This window comes from Mastigoproctus giganteus, chromosome 6 (assembly GCF_048544385.1).
Source record: "Mastigoproctus giganteus isolate SK-2022 chromosome 6, ASM4854438v1, whole genome shotgun sequence".
Lineage (NCBI taxonomy): Eukaryota > Metazoa > Arthropoda > Arachnida > Uropygi > Thelyphonidae > Mastigoproctus > Mastigoproctus giganteus.
In genome coordinates this window covers 48027856-48048105 of record NC_143580.1, presented here as the reverse complement: position 1 = coordinate 48048105, position 20250 = coordinate 48027856, and positions in this window count along the sequence as shown.

The following is a 20250-nucleotide window of genomic DNA, read 5'->3' as shown; positions in this document are numbered from 1 at the left end:
GTACGCATTTGCATAATTTTCATTGCCATATATAGCAAATGTTGGGGAGTTACTCCATGACAATCAGATATACAAAGTTCACTCGATGCCATCATAAAGGGAGTAATTTTCGTGCATGTCCCAAATATGTAGCTGGAAAAGAAAGTTCTTCGGCATGTATATCAAATATGAAACTTGTTGGAGATGATTTCTGACCTGGTACTATACATAAATATTTATCTTCAGACCATAATGTTTGTTGTTGAATTAACAATAGTTCATCATCATTGTTGACAGGTTCCACAGTTTCATCTGAATGTTCCTGTTCACTATCATCATTTGTCCCCAAGAAATTCACTCACTTTTATGCCATAGAATTTATACAAAGGGGTGAATTGATCAAATACTGCAACCATATTTTCACATTTTTTTTCTGCACACAGCCTTGTAGATATGATTTATGTATGAGTCTTTGTTTTATACGTACATTGATGGCATAATTGTCATCTAATTCTCTAGGTAATTGATGAACCATCATATTTATGTTAACTGGTGCATTTATTACTTCTCCATTGATCCCATATTGTCCATGTTTATAATGTAAATGACGAATTTGCATAAAGGGTAATTGTGGTGATATCAAACGCTCAGTTACAACATCCAGTGGAGGCAAATGAGTGAGTTATGTTGGATATGTAAATCCATTTGACGTGGCCATAGTTGGTATCCGTCCCTCTTTTAATGAGGTATGACGTATTACACGTCATGAAAGTACTCACTTCTTGTAAATGAAATTCATTTTGAAGTAATTCATATGAAGTTGTTGGAAATGGTTTCAAATCTAATTGAAACCATAAACGATCACAAATAGTACAACTAAATCCAAATGGGTTTTTGTACACTAGTTTTTCAAACTCACTGTCAGCTCGTGTAGACATTATAGGGATGTAATCAGGAATCTCATTATTAGCCATTTCTAATTTCGCTTTTTTTCATGCATGATATTCCTTCATTCGTTCTGCTGGAGTTTTAGATTCCTGATAAGTATCAGGCATAGTAGAACTCTGTGGCTGACAAGTATCAGGCATAGTAGAACTCTGTGGTTGAGTTTCATTATTATTTGGAATAGTTTGAATTTATAATTTCCTTTTCTTCTATTCACAACATTCCTTCATTATTTCAGCTTGAGTTTTTTTGGGTGCAGTTTGAGAACTCCTAGGCATAACGAAACACTCTTGTTGAATTTCATCTGGATTCACATTTCTGTCCAACTTCCCTTTCTTTCTTTCACGATATTCCTTCAAATGCTGGGCTGTAGATTTTGGCACACTTACGTATTAATCATGCTGATATAATGGTATAATGTAGTGCATCACTGCTCAGCTGTACTTGTGTCACTGCACTTGTTGCATACAATTGAGTTTTCTTGGGTGCATGCATTGTACTTGTTGTGTCACTGCACTTGTTGCATCACTGCAGCAACAAGTACAATGCATGCACATCGGTTTTCGTGACGCTTTCTAGGTAACATAATGCTTTTTTCCAAATAATGCCGGTAAAAACATTTTTAACGTCAAAAATAGGGTGAGCATGAATGGTTGAAGACAGTACGAGGGATCAAAGTGGGAACAAGGAGGATGAGGAAAGAAGGCATCCTCTGGTGGAGCAAAGAGGTGGGAGGTAGAAGTAGGAATCACCCATGGCATTGGAAATCCATCCATTGCCAGGGAAAGGAAGACAGTTTGCAGAACAAGGGAGGCCTGCAAAGGAGAGTGCCGTGTTGGTATCCCACATCTGGCAAAGCCAGTTTTGTTATAATTTTCAATTATAACAAAAGACAGCGTTTTGCGAAATCGAATAGAGAAAGCAATTACGCGAAAGTGATTCGCCTTTTTGTAATTTTTTAGTGTAATATTCAATAGGAAAGTTTCTTTTCTCCCAGAAACTGGGATTTTTTGTCCAGCAAAACAGACAAATTGACCATAGAACATATGCAATTAAAAGACATGACACACACACAACACGGCAGATGAATTTAATTATTCGGGTGGCCTAAAAATAATATAGTAGTATATTATTATTATCTATCTTTTGGAAAATCAAATTTTTTTAATTATTCTGGTTTGTTTTCAACTAACATCATTCTTGTTTTATTATTTAAAATTTGTGGCCATTTGCCAGGATCACTAAGTGAAATTAGTTGATCTTGTATACAATATTGTGATCTTAACTTTCTTCTTCATCCGAATTTGCTTCACTTGCACCTAGTGTGTCTTGCTGAATTGGAATGTCAACATCTTGGACAGGTGATAATTCATGTTTTTCAGTTTCTTCGTCGATAGTAGTAAAATTAAAGGGAATCAAAGTCGATGGACCTGGTTGTGGCTGGATGTCAAGAAACCTGGTATTGAACTTATTGCTTTTTTTAATTCATCGCTTTTCATTTTTGTTCCTTTTTTTGTATTCATAACCAAAGAGTTGTTTCCTTCTGTCAGAGCCGACCGGGCTAGCCGAGTGGGTAAAGTACCTGCCCGGCAACCCAAAGGTCGCGGGTTCGATTCCCGCCTCGGGCTTGGATCAAAGTACTGCAAAAACCTTGGGAGGTGCAATATGGCCACAGAAGCTGATGCGCCAACAATTACCAAAATCAAATCAAATCAAACCTTCTGTCAGACATCAGAGAAATACTAAAAAAAAAAGTTTTAAATTTAAAATTCAATATTTGTTAATATAAAATACTACAAAACACATTCTTTGATACATTCAACTTTTCGTCTCCTTTGTCTTTGCTGTCTCTTTTAGCGTTTTTTTTTTTTTTTTTTTAATGAAAACCCCAAACACGAAAGGTATCAAAACCTATAGTACTTAGTACCGTGCATGGGTTGAAGGTGAAGTATGGGGGGAGGGGGATGCCGGAAACTTTGCTCTAGAGACTAAACATGGGTTTCACCACTTCAAGCCTCCAATAAGCAAAGTGGTGGTTTACCTCTTAGTCTCTGCCACCCCTTAGTCATTGCCGCCCTGGTGCAGTACACCACTTGCACCACTGGGTTGGCGTGGCTCTGATCTGAGTTGCCTTGCTGCTTACATTAAACAGCTCAAACGCTACCTCAATTTAAAAAAAAAAATTTTAATGTAATTTTACAAATTTTCATAGTTCTCACATTTTATAATTTATTTTTTTAAAATCCTAGTTGCTAGAAACCAGTTGTGTGGACATGATCATGTTGCTACTTGAGGGTTATAACATGTGGTAACAGGCCAAAATTTACTCATGTTTTTATTATTAGCCTTTGTGACTAATGGGTTGACTACAACTGCTGTCCCTCCATATCATGGGAATTTCATAATTCCCATGATGTGGAGGGACATAAGCTCATTTTTTTTTTTTTTTTTATACCACAATGGCCCAATTACACAGCTCTGGGTAAAGGATGTATTATTTTTCTTTTCCTAGAAACTCTGGTTTCTTATCCAACAAAATGATCGAATCAATCACAGAATATATACAATTTACAAACATAATGTACTGATACATCGTGACTTTAAATGCCTTAACAGGCTCAAATTTATACCTGGATAAGTCAAATTGTTTGCACATGTAATTTCACAACACCCGGGTTTTGGTGCATATATTTAACCTATTCCATTCCAAAACTCGTCTATTTTTAAGTATTTTTTATTATTTAAGCATCTTTCTCTTAAGTATAACTTTGTACTTGTACATGTCTTTTAAGCCTTTGTGACTGTCAAAATTTCTCAGAAAATGGAGAAATTTTGAAAAATCAACAAGATGAGTTTAAACAAAAAGAAACATATATTAATGTTGTGGATAATCCTTTAGTTCCAAGGTAAAATGACAATAAAATGATTGGAAACCTAAAATACTGAAACTTGCCTCTCGACTGCTTATGTATTAATGGAGGAGATTGATTAAAGGGCGTGGACATTAAAACTGATTAAAATTTAAATTGCACAGAGAAAAGTACGCCTTTCTCGATACTTGGCATGTGGGTTTTGCTATATAAGATCACTGTTGAACCAAGAGTCTGAATGGGACTCTTGGTTCAAGAAGAGAAATCATGATTGCTCTTCTGTGTGAATTCTAATACACCCCGTAAGCACTTCTGTTTCCAAAAATGACTTTCGGCATATGTGGCATATATAAGACTTCTCTTAAGTATAACTTTGTGATTGTGAAAATGCTTTCCCACATGTTCGACAATTATATAGTTTCTCTTTTGTATGAGTTATATGTTTTTTAAGCTTTTCTGTCCCCAAAGATGATTAGTTGGTTATTAGGAGTTTTATGGTGCATCAGCATTTACGGTTATTGTGTGTCCCCCCAAATGAATCCAAACATAATTAACATGTATGAAGTTTCTCCTGATTTGTATTTGAAGACTGTTAGTATGAAAATTCTTTTCCATATATTTCACAAGAATAAATTTTCTCTCTACTATGAATTTACACATGTCTTTCCAGATGTTCATACTGTGAAGATGAATTGCTGCACGCATTTCACATGTATAAGGTTTCTCTAGAGAATGAATTATTCTGGTGTGTCTTTGAACACGTTCTGATTGTGAAAAGGCTTTTCCATGTATTTCACAAATACAAATATTCCTTTGAGTATGAAAAGTCATGAGTTTTAAGGTGTTCTAATTATGAAAATGATCTCCCACATATTTTTCATTTGAAGTATTTCTTATTAATGTAAATATGTCTATATATAGTTATAACAGACTGGAATGAAAATTTTTTGCTGCTTATCTCACATATGTAAAAGACTTTTCCTTAATGTATTTTATGGTATTTTAACCCTGTAAATGTCCTTGTGCAAATTTTACATCATGACTTTTACCAGTGTGAGTTCATTTTTGTATAATTGCATGAATACTTGCATGATGTTTTTTAATCTAAAAAAAAAATTTCACCACAAATTCTTCTCTTGTGTAGGTTATCAAATGTAGTGACTGTGGTGAAAATTATTCTGATTCATAATAAAATGTTTTTTACAGCTATAGATTAAATTACAATATCTCTCATCTAAATTTATACACATTTTCTAAGTTTAATAATAGTTTTTCCAAGTATTGGATTGCTTCTTTAACAAGAAAGGCATTAGTTCTGCAAATTGCAGCATCTGGAGACTAGGTGCAACTTGTAGGCGATCTGACTGAGGTATTTAAGGCCTTTAATGGATTGAGCTAGCTCAATGCTGATGAGATTCTTCCTCTTGTTCAGGCTGCATACATGAGGGGGCACAAATTCAGATTGAGGAAGGTTGGTTGCAGAATAGATGTGTGGAAATTTGCCTTTAGCTAATGGGTGGTTGATTGCTGGAACAAACTTCTGTCTAATGTTGTGGAAGTGGATAGCTTGAATAAATTCAAGGAGGTACAAGACAAATTGTTGTAGGGGATGGATAGGTGAAATGGGAAATGTTTTATTTATTTATTTTTTTTTTTTTCAGGCTGATGCTGTATAAGCTTGCTTTCTTGTATCATTTGCTAGTACTAATGCTAACATTTTGAAATATTTTTCTAATAATATAAAACATTCCTATCATATAATACATTGTTATTCCAGTTCCAATTATTTTTTAAGAAAATTTTAGGAAACAGATTTTTTACATTACTTTAGGAGTATTTCTGTTCATATTTCTTGGAATATAGAAATTTGTTTTTAAACTATTTCATGAAGTTCTTTATCTGTAACAGAGAAAATTAAATGCGTATATAAGCAATATATACAATACAAGATAGAAACAGAAATGGGAAATAGTGTAACTGACATTCCAAATGTAACTTGAAATACAATTGTGTTAAGTTAATATTAAAACCAAAACATCTTTGCATTGTACTTGAACAACTACTATTTTACATACACCCACCCACCTTTAATCATAATGCTCATGGTTTATGATGAGGAAGCCCTAAATATGAAGAAATGCCAACAGTGGTTCCAGGAGTTCAGGTCTAGTGTGCAGTGTTGTTTATCATTAAATTAGAATTATTTAATTCTCACACATATCTTTCTCCCAAGAAATTGAAGGTAACAAAGATTATTTTGCATAAAATTATACTTATTCTAAAACTTCATTTAACAGTTTGTTACTTTTAAATCTTGAATAGAAAGAAATGGTAATTCAGTTAACAAATGTGCAATAAATGTATTATAATAAAGGAAATACATGTAAAAATATTATTGCATTTAATTGCATTTTGGTGCATATTTTTGTATATTTTATTGTATATCTTGCCTATTTTTTAGCACATATTATCATTTTATTATTATTATTATTATTTTTATTATTTTATTATTAGCATATTATTATTTTAGTGCATATTTTAGTCCAGTTATTGCCATGGAAAGTCTGATGTGTAGCTAATGGAATGAGAAAAAAAATAGATAGTTGTTATGGCTGATTTTGTGGTGATGTGGCTAGCAATTATTTTGAGTGTTATTCTGGTACAAATTATGAATTTTTACTAAAATAGGGACTTTGAAAAGCACATTATTCTCTCACTCAGGAAGGTACAGCAGACTGCTACTTATGAAGTATTTCATGAGGATCAAGCAAGCAAGTTTTTGTACGTAGTGATGCTAATTATGACAACTACACACCTAAGGAATGACAGGAATGCTAATTATGACAGTGATATACCTAAGGAATCCATTTTTAACAGATGATTCATTATATATATGAATATATTCATGATTATTATATATGAATATTATGTATTCATTATAATGCAAGCCAGAGATTTACAGGATGTATTCTAACACAATCACAGTACAAGAAATATACACCGATGAGCCAAAACATTATGACCACCTACCTAATATGATGTTGGTCCTCCACATGCACTGAAAACAGCTCGTACCTGGCAAGGCATGGATGCTACAAGATTTCTAAATGTGTCTTGTGGTATCTGGTACCAGCACATAACCAGCAGATCCTTTAACCCCTGTAAGGTCCATGGTTGAGATGCCACAGATCGGGGTTGCTGTTCCAACACAAACCACAGATGCTCGCTGGGATTGAATCCTGGGCAATTTGGAGGCCAGAGCAATACCTGGAAGTCTTCCTCATATTCTCCGAACCAGTTTCGAACAATCCGGGCGGTGAGGCGTGGCACATTATCCTGCTGATTAAGTCCACTGCCTTTCCCCTCTGAAGAACAAGAGTAACACTGATTAATGTAAATATTTGAGCTCAGTATACCTGAGGTCGAGATGCCACAGTTCGGAGTTGCTGTTCCAACACAAACCACAGATGCTCGCTGGGATTGAATCCTGGGGAATTTGGAGGCCAGAGCAATACGTGGAAGTCTTCCTCATATTTTCCGAACCAGTTTCGAACAATCCGGGTGGTGAGGCGTGGTGCATTATCCTGCTGAAACACAGCACCACTAGAGGGGAAGACCGTTGCCATGAAAGGGTGTACCTGGTCAGCAATGATGTTTAAGGTAGGTGGTAGACGTCAAAGTGCTTGGCACATCGATGACTAAACCCAGTGTATCCCAGAAGAACATCGCCCAAAGCATGACACCGCTGCCACTAGCATGCTATCGTCCCACGGTGCATCCAGACGCCATCACTTCCCCAGGTAAACGACACACATACCCAGCCATCTATGGTGCAACAGGAAATGTGATTCATTGGACCAGATGACCTTCTTCCAATTACTCAAGGTCCAGTTTCAATGCTGGCGTGCCCAATGTAGTCACTGTTGTCAGTGAACTGTGGTTAGCATGGGCACTCGGAGCGGACTGCTGAAAATGGGGCTACACAGCTCCATTTTCAGCAGGGTTCGATGTACTGTGTATTGTGACACATTACTCTGATCACCAGCATTCCAATTACCGGTGAGTTGTGCCACAGTTACCCTTCTGTTGCTGCATACTATTCAGGAGAGCCTTCACTCACCTTGAGCGATGACCCATGGTTATCTAACACCTTGCTGGCGGTTTGTGAGTTTCCCCTCCATGGACCACTTTTATTATTATTATTATTATTAATAGCCATATGGTGCAAGGAAGCCCGAGGCTTATGCTGCACCAGGAAAAAAAAAAATCCCGAGTTACCCTAAGAGATAGAGTCAAAAGTAGAAGGAAATCACCAAGAAGGAGAAGAATGATGATATCCAGCTCAGGACCCTGGGTGTGCCAAGCCCATACCCACCAGATGTGAGCCCCGGGGTTAATTTTTTAGTAGGTACTAACCACGGCTGACTGTGAGCATCCCACCAGCTGTGCCAGTTCAGATATGCTCTGATCCAGTTGTCTGGCCATTAAAATTTGGCCTTTGTCAAACTTGCTTAAGTCCACTGCCTTTCCCATCTGAAGAACAAGAGTAACACTGATTAATGTAAATACCTGAGCTTAGTATCAGGTGTTTTATAATACCATGTCCCGACCTGTGCATGCGCCATAGTTCACTTGCAGTTGCTTCGATTTGCATAATGACTCACTGGTCGTAATGTTTTGGGTCATCTGTGTATGTGCCATATATATTTCTTGGCACAGAATATGGAATTTAAACGTATATACACTTTCTGTGTAATTGTGCTGTTCGAAAGTGGTACTGTCATTTTTTTTTTTTTTTTCAGTTTCCTCCCGAAATGCTTTTCGTGATTACCCGACATATGCTGGTAAAATCAGACTTTCTGCAATCACGTGAGATTTCTTTTTTTTTTTTTTTTTTTTTTTTTTTGCCACCAGTTCGGCTACTAAATAGCTCGCTTCTTGAGCTTTCTCAGATATTTTAGTTATATAAAATTCTGTACCTTGTTTTCTGGTAGAGGCTTTGAGCCTTTTAGAATACTCCATAGTTTTGGACGATAAATTCTTGTTTTTCGTAGAAAAATGACACTGCAAATTACTCAGCACCATTGATTTATCCAACAGTTTTAAAATACATACCGCATAAAGGTTGAGGACAATCTTGGGTACCAGTATAAGAAAATCCCATTGCTAAATAATCATATTTACGACAAAATGTTTTCTTCCTTTTTAATGTTGATGGTTGCTCATTTTTGTTTTTTGTCATTTTCTTCAAGCTCATTATCAAGTTGCCTCCTCTGATTTTCTTTCACTAAATATTATCCATCGCTAATAATTTCTAAAAAAATTAAAGTTACTTCTAGAAACTAATACAATACAGTTAATTGAAGATACCTGTTCTATACAAATTAACTGAATATGACGTTATAGAGATAAAAACACAAAAAGTACTTTAAAAACAAAGGACATTTCTTACTATGCTGCTAACAATTGCACCTAATTCGTAGTCATGCTTTACGTACATATATACAACTGCAGGGGTGTCTGGGAGAGACCCTCAACTTGAGGGCCTCAAGTGATAAGAATGGCCGAATAAAGGTGAACAATTCTAGTACTAGGAATCAAAAGGTGAATAAAAGTAAACAGATCTAGTACTAAGAATTAACAGGTGAATAGTACTAGGAATGAAACATGACATCACATTGATTGCCGGAAGGAACTTGGATCGGTGCAGTGTAAATAAACGAATTTTTTATTTGAATTAATTTTTATTAATTTTTTTTATTTGCATTTTCTGCGGCACACAGGTTGAGAAACACTGGTTTATATCAATACTAGTTGTACACAGCGTAACATACGCCACCAGCATCATATCTTAAAGGTTATTAATTAAATATCAACACATTTTATTTATTTATTCATAAATTTCATTATAAACAAAATTTCACTCTTCTTAGATACAACACTTAATGAGTCCATTGATCTAACTCTTGAAAAACCAACATATAGTTGCCCGTGACCGAATACAGGTTTCGGAAGGTATAAGCATATTCTTTCAAAAGCCTGTCCCTGTGACTTGTTGATGGTCATCGGAAATGCTAAACGTATAGGAACCTGTCTTCTTTTGAATTTAAAAGGCATATTTGTATCATGGAATAAGAGGTATTCGCAGTATGAGAACATTATCTAAGTTCAATCCATTTATTACCCGAGCCTCTACGATGTGTCTTTGTAGACGCATAATTATCAATCTTTTTCCATTGCAGAGTCTCCGTGATGGCATAAGATTCCGTAGTAGCATGAATACAGCACCTACTTTCAGTTTTAGCTCGTGAGCAGGCATTCCTGTTGGTATTAAGAAATTCTTCAGGGTATGCCAGATGCTCACTTGGTTCATCGCTTGCTAAACAGTAAACACTTTTGTAAACAGTCTCTCCTCCGGGAATACGGTCTAGCATTTTGTTGTTCAGTTCCAAAGACTCCTTATTTGTAACGCTTAGTATTGCTCTGCCTTTGAACTGCCGAGCTGTAACAGTGTTGAAGTTAATGTCACCATAGAGTTGGTCTACAGGGTCTTGTGTGTTTGAAAAACAGTGTAGGCAAACTTATAATTGCACCACTCTTTCCGTCACCTACTTCTAATAGCCAGTCTGAAAATTCCTTTTCGGTTGCTATTCACATATTACCTGTAAGTTTCAGTCCATGGAATTGGTCCATAGCCTATGTTTCTTAATACAACTGGCAAATGTTAGAGAACTTGAGCCTTGTAGTATCACCAGTACGACTTGTCTGAAGTCACCACCTAGTAGTATAATTTTCCCTCCAAAAGACTTGTCTAATCCTGTCAGATCGCGCAGTATGTCTACTGCTTGAAAGGCGTGAATGTGAGTCGATGGTGCTTCGTCCCACACTATCAGTTTTGATTGTAGACGTGCCTTAGCTTCCTCTGTGTTTGGCTTTAAATTGCATGTTGAAGTTGCATTCAGAAGCACAGGTATCTTGAACATAGAGTGAGCAGTTCTACCTCCTGCTAACACAGTTGCTGCAATACCTATGGACAGTGCGAAGAGTGATACTGAGAAATATTTGGGCTTTTATGCTATTAAATAATATAAAAATATACCTTAAAAATTGTTTTATGAAATAAATCTGTTGCTCCAGGAAACTGTCAATTGTACTCTAATAAGCCACCTGCGTGTTATGAGCATTCTATGGGATCTCCAGAAGAGTTCTTTGCATCAGTATTACTTCTGTTCTTTGTGATTTATGTGCTCTCTAGCTGTCGGGTGAGGATATTTTACGAAACAGTTCTCGGTGATAATCTGAACCATCTTATTTGTACCTGGTGCTTAGCAGAGTGGTTTTAATCACTACCCTCCCACACTGGTAGAAAAGGCTTGAGTCAAACCATGTCAATCGTGGAGAATTTTCATTGACATAGGCTGTTTTCATAATGTTGCTAAGTTAGGCAGTCTTAGGTGGGATTTCAATGGAACAAATCTACAAGAAAGTCATTACGTAATTTAAAGTTTTGGAATCACAGGAAAAGAGTTCGACCACAGCTTCAATACGTAATGGCTATATTTGCGAATTTATCTTTAGCATTTGACTTCCTATGACGGAGAAGTTGGCCTGCTCGCGTTAGGGCTTTTGATTGTTCGTTAACAGCTTTACAATCTTACCCGTAGTTACTTTTTCATTGCTCAGTTAAAATTATTTCTGGTACTCAGAAAAGCTACTATTCTATTTCAAGAAGATGCCCTCAAGTTTCTGTTCTTGGCTCACTCGTCTGGGATTTCGTCCCGGACGAATGGCTGCTTCGCTCTATTCCTAACACTTCCAGACTCGCTTACGCGGACAATTTAGTCTTTTGGTTTATGGGAACACACATTCCTCGCTAGAAATATCTGCTAACAAAATTATGACCAATTTATGTTTTTGGACTAACTGTAATACTTTTTACTTTCTCAGAAAAAACAAAGCTTCTATATCTCACAGGTACTCTGTCTACATCTAGACCTGTTGTACAGCTTTCTGAACGTTCCATCTCCATGGTTGATTCTCATAACTTTCTGGGCATCATATTCGACCTTAAACTTGGTTTACAAAAACATATTTTGAACCATAATAAAATTAAAAATTCACATCTACAATTGTCCATCTCTTTAACCAATCCTGTGATATTAATCATCGTATGCTCTGTCTTATAAAAATATTGTGTTTCTCCTTCTCTGAATGTACGGTGCTAGCACCTGGTTCTGGTACTTTAAAAAGGTTCACCTTCAGAAAATATCTATCCGATGCATGCTTTTAGTCATGAATCGAACATTTCGTACAGTTTCAACAGCTGTGCCCCAGGTCACAACTGGCTGTTTTCCACTGTACCTCCAAGTAATCTAGAGATCCATTGAAAGACAGACATTCGTGGATTTTGTTTCCATCTTCGTCACTCAAGAACAATTACATTTTTGGATACAATTTATTACTTAGTGTGACCCTATTGAAAAGAAACGCTGCTGGGATTGTCTTGTCTAACTTTTGCAGGATTGATGGACCAGTACTTCTAATGGTCTGGTCACACAAATATTTATTCCACTGGTTAGTTTTTGTTTGCCAAAAATGTGCTAAAATGGTTCTCCTCGAGTTTTAACAGGCGTTTCCTACTGGCTGGGCATGCATCACTTAGAGCTAAGCTTATTACCTTTCCGATTCACCTTTATGTTTCTGTGACCAACCCGAGGATTCGGAGGATGGCCACTTTAAATGTTCACGTTATAGTGATCTTTGTCAGCTTCTTATCTCTTGCATTAAATTTTCTCCTGGGAACGAATCTTGACTTCTGACATCAAAGTAAATAGTTATTACCCTTCTTCAGAACAGATTAAACTTTATCGAGATTCTTATGATTCCTCTACCTCTGCTTCCATGTATTCCCTGACGGTTCCAGCTGAAGAAATTACTTGGACTGGAATTCTTTACTGCCATCTGCAATTGAATCTTTTCTGGACCTTCACTCTACTGTTGGCCTCAGACTGGCTCTGAGGCAGGGCCGTACGAGTAAGCCTGCCGACACAGGCTTACTTGTACGGGATTCCTCCTCATCCTTTTGCTCTTGTAACCTTATCATTTCATTTTATTCTATCCTATGAGGACTGCTAGAGGATGGTTGATGAGTGAGTTTGAATGTGTATTGGCTTCAGGTTTCTGGAGTAGATTTACGTTTTTTTAATTGGTTTGGGCATTCGGGACGAGATTGTAAAAGAAATTGCAAGCTTTCCAGGTGACTGCCTTCCTGGTGACTAAGTAGCCAGAACAACAAAACACACCTTTCTGGGCCATTTAGAGAGTTTTATATCATCACAGTATTTCATGGCACAGGAACTAAAGTTCTGGAGTCTCTCTACATAAGATACTATATATACGCTGTACTACCACTTTATTAGTACACTCCTGCTGTGCACAGAATGGTTTGTCTCACAACGTTTCAAGTGTCACATGATCACAGTTGTGGATATAAATGCAGTAGAACAACCTTTCCAATATCAGTTACGCGTACGAACCGTAGCAAGAATGGGGAAAAGGAGTGATCTAACGGACTTCGAACGTGGCGTGGTAGTAGGTGCAAGACGTGCTGGACAAAGCATCTCTGAAACGGCAGTTCTCCTGAACTTTTCACGCACCACAATTTCAAGGGTGTATCGACAATGGTGCAAAGAACAGAAATCGTCTCAACGGCACTATTGTGGAAGAAACTCGCTTCTTGATGAGAGAGGTCAGAGGAGGATGGCTAGACTTTGTTCTGCACACCTTGGTGTGCAGAACAAAATATCGCGACGGACCACTAGTTGCATTTTGTCTCAAATGGGCTACAACAGCCGACGGCCACATCGCGTACCTTTGTTATCAATGAAGAACAAGAGAGCACGCCTCTTGTGGGCACAGCAACATCAGCACTGGACTATCGAGGATTGGGAAACAGTTGCGTGGTCTGACGAGTCGAAGTTCCTGGTGCATCATGTTGATGGAAGGCTCAGAATTTGGCGAAAACAACATGAATCCATGGACTCGTTATGTCTGACGACTACTGTGCAAGGTGGTATGGGCAGTGTTATGGTGTGGGGAATGTTTCCTTGGCACACGTTGGGTCCACTAATACCCATAGATTCACGTCTGAATGTCACATCATACCTAAACATCTTTGCTGACCAAGTGCATCCGTTCGTGTTGACAGTTTATACTCAGTCAGATGGTTACTTCCAGCAGGATAATGCGCCGGTGCACAAAGCCCGAATCACTATGGAATGGTTCCAGGAACATGACAATGACTTTTCTTTGCCGCAGTGGCCCGCTCATTCGACAGATCTTAATCCTATTGAACATCTTGGGGTTTATATCTGGTGAGTTGTCTTGAGCTGGATATCATCATTCTACTCTTTCTTGGTGATTCCCTTCTATTTCTCTCTCTCTCAGGGTAACACGGGAATTTTTTTTTTTTTGGCTGGTACAGCGTAAGCCTCAGACCTCCTTGCACCATATGGCTAATCATAATAATAATCAATAGTCTTTGGGATGAGCTGGAAAGGGCTGTTCTCTGCAGGCCTACACCTCCGTCGAATCTCAAGGAACTGCGCTGAAAACTTCCTGCACAACGTTTTCAGCATCTTATTCAATCCATGACTGGACGAATTCAGGCTGTTTTGAAGGCTAAAGGAGTTTCAACACTCTACTAGGTAAATGTGCCTAATAACGTGGCAGCATAGTGTATGTCTACATGTCTAAAACGTTTTTTTTTTTTTTTTTTGATTTGGTAGTTGTTGGCGCATCGGCTTCTGTGGCCATATTGCACCTCCCAAGGTTTTTGCAGTACTTTGATCCAAGCTCAAGGCGGGAATCGAACCCGCGACCTTTGGGTTGCCGGGCAGGTACTTTACCCACTCGGCTAGCCCGGTCGGCGTCTAACACCTAAAATACATTAAGGTATACTCAAATTCCTTTTCCATCTCAATACCTTCTCTGTCGCCCTGGCCAGTGTGTTCTTGTCCATAAGACTCTTATCTTCAGTGTCTGATTTAGCTCTCTGTGCCCGCCAAATAATAAAATAATAATAATAAATATATAAATAAAACATAAAAAAATAATAAATTTAAAAAAATAATAAATATTAAAATAATAATAATAAAAATAAAGCCACAAAGAATAATTTTAGCGCATACAAAGTTATTCTTGATAGTATTTTACATTGTTCTGATGGCAATGAGCCCTACTATACCCTACTACATTTTAAAGAATACTTAGTAAAACGTTGAGCGCTCTTTAATTGTGTAGTAATTTGTGTAAATGAGACTAAACACATCAATAGTCTTAGTGTAATACGGAGGATGCGGAAAGGTCAGGGAATGACCACCGCATTATCCGGAGCAATATGGCCTTAGTTGCTAATGCTCCTAAAAAAAAAAAACCAAACCAGTCTTAGTGTAAAAATTCAAAAATCTTTTGAAAATTATGTCAATGGGGTATTCTGCTGTTCTCATTAAGAAATTTGTATTTAGTAAGCCTCGATATATTATCGTGTTAGTGGAAGTCATTTAGGTATTGCGTGAAATTGGGATTTTGCATTATCATTGAGTACAGATCAGAGTTGTCCGACATTAAGTCACTTCCAGCTCATGCAAGTAAGAAATGTTACTAAGTTTGTTTGTCAACAGATGACATCACTTTCTCGATGAATGCCCTTCTTTAACTTGTTGGAACAGGAAGGAACGAAAGGAACAATGATACATCAATTTTAGAGACGGTGAAATAATGGCAGGTAACATTATCAAAACAGTAGGAAAAGAACTGTTCCTTGAAATAACAACAAATGTTTCTCTTTCTAGAAGAGTATGCAAGAACAGGAAATCAGTTATTAGCGAAGTATTCTCTGTTTTGATCCTAAATTTTTTATTTTCCCATTTCTTTTCTTTACTGCCTATTCAAAATAACACCGATTATTTATTAAAGGCTGTGGCAATATTTAGAAATTGATGTTATTGTTATTATTGTATTGTAAACGAATTCTCTTGATAAATAAAATTGTATTGTATTGTATTATTATTATTATTATTGTATTGTATTGCATTATTATTATTATTATTATTAGCCATAAGGTGCAAGGAAGCCTGAGACTTATGCTGCACCAGCCCAAAAAAAAAAAAAAAAAAAAATCCCGTGTTACCCTGAGAGAGAGAGAGAGAGAGAGTCAGAAGAAGAGAATCACCAAGAAAGCAAGAAAGAAGAATGATGATATCCAGCTCAGGACCCTGGGTTTGCCAAGTCCATACCTGTTTCGAATTAGAGTGAAGTTAACTGAGGTCATGAGGTGGCTGCGTTTATGAATTGTGTGTGTTTTAAGGTTTATCGGTTTGTTTTTGGGGTAGAAAATCCAGGGAAAATAATTACTAATTCAGTCGGGTTTGGAAACGTCGCAAATAGGCTCCACATTCGATCCTGAATCTTTGCAAATATATATGAAAAAAAATATATCCTTTTCCAACAACTGAAGACTACATAGATTGGTGTGTGCGTGTGTGTGTGATAGACGTTGACTTCACTGATGAAGTTTTTTAAAACAGGGATTTTTGCTGATTCCCTTAACTAGGACAATAACTAGGTCAAGACAACTTTAAGCACTTAGCGAAAACTAAAAATTCTAATCTACCATTAAATGAAAAATCCCAGTAATATATTTATTAGGGGAACAAAAGAGTGCTCTTACCAAGAAAGGTTTCAGTTCTGAAATTTGAAACGTTTGGAAACTAGACATCTGGGAGGGAAAAACTGAGGCGTTTAAGGCTTTGAATGGATTGAGTAACCTAAATGCTGATGGCACCCTCTTGCTCAGACAATGCACACATGAGGAAGGATGGTTGCAGGATAGATGTGCGGAAATTTGTTTTCAGCCTGCCAGGAAGTTGATTGTTGGAACACGTTTCTAGGAAGAACTAGCTAAATTATTAGAGCTGATGGACTGGTCATATTTTTGTGAGGCTTTTGTGAGGGGATGGACTGTTTTTTTTTTTTTTTTTTTTCTTGTGATGCTGTATAAACTTGCTTTCTTGCATCATTTAACTCTACTGATACTAATAGTATTGTATGTATGCGTACCCTGTCTGTGGTGGCTCTCAGACGTAAATCCATCCCAACCTTTATATCTGTGATGATATAGAGAAACTCTGTAAAACGGGCCTGATAAATGGTGTACTGTATGTATTTGTGTATAAGTTTACACGTGTACAGTTGTGTGTGTGTGTGTGTGTGTGTGTGTGTGTGTGTGTGTGTGTGTGTGTGTGTGTGTGTGTGTGTGTGTGTGTGTGTGTGTGTGTTAGGGCTATTTGCCACCAAGGCGCAGCCAGAACCCGGACAGCTGCATAAAATCAGCAACAAAACAAGTAAAAGCGTGAACATTTAATGTAATTCTACTAAAACAATATAGTATGATCTTGTTTATAATATGTTGTTGTTGTAATAGGGTTTAGGAGCATCTCGGCAACTAAGGCCATATTTCTTCATGTATACTGTCTGTAAATTGGATGTGTTCTGTAAATTGGATGTGTCCTGTTTGTCAAACGAAAAAACCATGCCACCATCGCCTGAGACCGACTTTAAAATATGTTGCACAGTATCAAACAATAAAATTATGGTTGTAAATTTTGCATTGATTGTAGAATGCACTACGATTACAATTAAATTGTAAATTTCATTTCATACCTATCAAGCCAATTGTTTCATACTTTAAATTAAAATAAATAAATCTTTATTTTTCCTACCAAGATACATAAGTGTTACATTGGTGAGAGACAAATTCCCTTCACGGCAGTATACGCCAGGGGATTTGCATATAATACAATATAAAGGAATAAAAACATATATTTGATTATATTTACATATAATACAATATAAAGGAATATAACAACACCACCAGTGAACACACTATATACGTGGTACACTTGTTCACATAAGCACAGCATTGAGTCATATAGTTATTCCAGACCGCACAGAACTGTTCACAGTAGCCTGAGCGAACCACATCGCGGTTTGTTTCCTGTATTTCGGATCTTCTATTAGCCTGTCAGCTTGTCTCAAATTGATGGAGATGAAGATGGCCGATAGGCCATCTTCAGCCTGTTAGCTTTCGTCCTCAAGGATTTGGTGCCTCTTAAGCCAGATAGCGGGATGTGCCATTCACAAAGCTTCCAGAAGCACGATGATGTTATCATTGTAGTCATCATCTTGATTGTGGTTATCAGTCGTTTCCAGGCAATAATGTCTGGTAAACGCTGTATTTTCAGTTGTTCAGCAAGCTGCGTGGTCCTTAACTGATGGGGATATGGTGTTTACTGTTGGCCCTTCAGCAGCCAGAATTCTTATATATCTTGCGGTTGTCGCAGTTTGTTTCACGTGCAAGAGGTGTTGTTTGGTTACCCAACGTAGATAGTTTAATCTCTTTACAAGCCCGTCTACATGGGCCGTAATTATAAGTTTGATGTCAAATATTATTCCCAGATCTCTGTGAGTTGTGATAATTGGGACAGGTGTCCCATTTAGTTATGGATTTGTCAAAACACGCTGTTTCAATGGTAGAGCCTGTTTTAAAAGAGAATTATGAAGGTGCGCGAGAGTGAAAAAATCGACGTACAAGTTCTAATCCTTGATAGCATCTTTCACTTATACTTCTTGTTCAACCACAATAAGTTCGTCATCTTCATCACTTCAAATTTCGGAAAATTCCATTACATCTGTAATGAGTCCCTCTTCATTCGTGAATATCCTGAAACATTCAATGTCAGCATCCACTTCTGCGTAATCTTTGAAGCTTAAGTTTTCCTACAACTTTACGTGTTTGTCGAAAGTCGTACCAATCTTGGTAAAATCAAAAAATAAAGAACTCTTACAGCCATCAGATTGAATTGCGAAACAGCGTTTTTCGAACTGATTCGTAGATTAGCCCCCCTACCTTTGGGAATCTGTAGAAAGACTATGGATAAAACATTTTTAAAGCTAAACGGTGGTCCTTAATCCTTATGTTACCAAAGTTTGAGAACCACTCACGCTCGAATTTGTACATGTGAGGAGGCCTCAGAATATGTAATCATATATATTTTTCGTCAGAAATGAAAATGGTGGGTCTCCAATCCATGGCTAATTTGGCTTATGCTTAAACCGTGCACTGGAATCACTGGTATAAAATACCAATCGCTAAGCCGCATTTTTTGATTACCATTGGAGACTGTTTTGAGTCCTGGTTATTACACTGAAGCATGATATGGAAGCCACCATTAGGTTGTCCACATGACCAAAGTTCATTATCAATAAGGTCCGTTTGCTCCGGTAGCACAGTGGTATCGTCACCGTCCTCCCAATACCGGGTGAAAAAGGCCCGGGTTCGAATCCCATCGACGATCTCAGAAACTTTTATGGACTTTTTCACTTCGTGGCTGAGTCAGTCGGTCTTAGGCGTAGATAACAAGGTTTTTTTCCCCGAGTCAGGGGTTTTCGTCCAGCAAGCAGGCAAATCGACCAGAAACACGCAATTTACAGACACAATACACGTGGGTAGATGAAATAACTTTCTGGGTGACCATAATAAATATTTTTATTTATTTATTTTTTTTTTTATCGATAAGGCCCAGCCCACTTAACTTAGGTCAATGCAACCTCGTTAGGTGTACGTCATCCGAAACGACGTTCAGATATGCTCTGACGTTCGCAGTGTCCTGCATTGGGACCAGGAAACTAAGGGTATGTCCCGAAATCACGCCCCACTTTTCTAGCAGCCCGTACTTTAGGTATATAAACAGTTTCCTCTATACGTGCATTCTTCTATCCGTGCTTAAAATTGGAAATCGAGGATCATCGAGCCACAAGATCAGTCCTCCTGCATCCATCCATCCTTTGGGTTCATGGCACTAACACAGCTCTATTTTATATCCAAGGACAGTGGCTGCCATAAAGGTCTCATACTTCCGTAGTTCATTCTTTGTTGAGTTCTTTGCGTGGAGCGGGTACTGAGGCCTTGCGACGTTCCAAAATCAAATATAAAATTAATTTTTCTGCCGTTTGACAACAATTACATTTGATAATCCGTTCCAGAAGTCGAGTAACTGGCTTCGTCGTCTTCTACTCTCGGCTAGAGTTGCGTGTATTCATGGATGTTTTTCAGTCGTTCTTCCATTAGTTAACGATTCGAGTGACACTAGTCCTTGAACACTCGACAGGTGCAGCCGTCTTCTCTCCTGTAGCATATACTAAACGCACACCTACAGTCATGTTTCTTTGGAAGTCAGTGAGATCCTGTCCATTCGTTTCGACCAGTTATCGCCCTAAGGCTCTCGTGATTTTGGATCCCTACTTCTACAGTTCTGTGCATTTTTATGTATATTTAATCTTTTTGAGGTGTCCCAAAATACTGGAACCATATCTGCGCGCTTAGCCAATGCGTAAA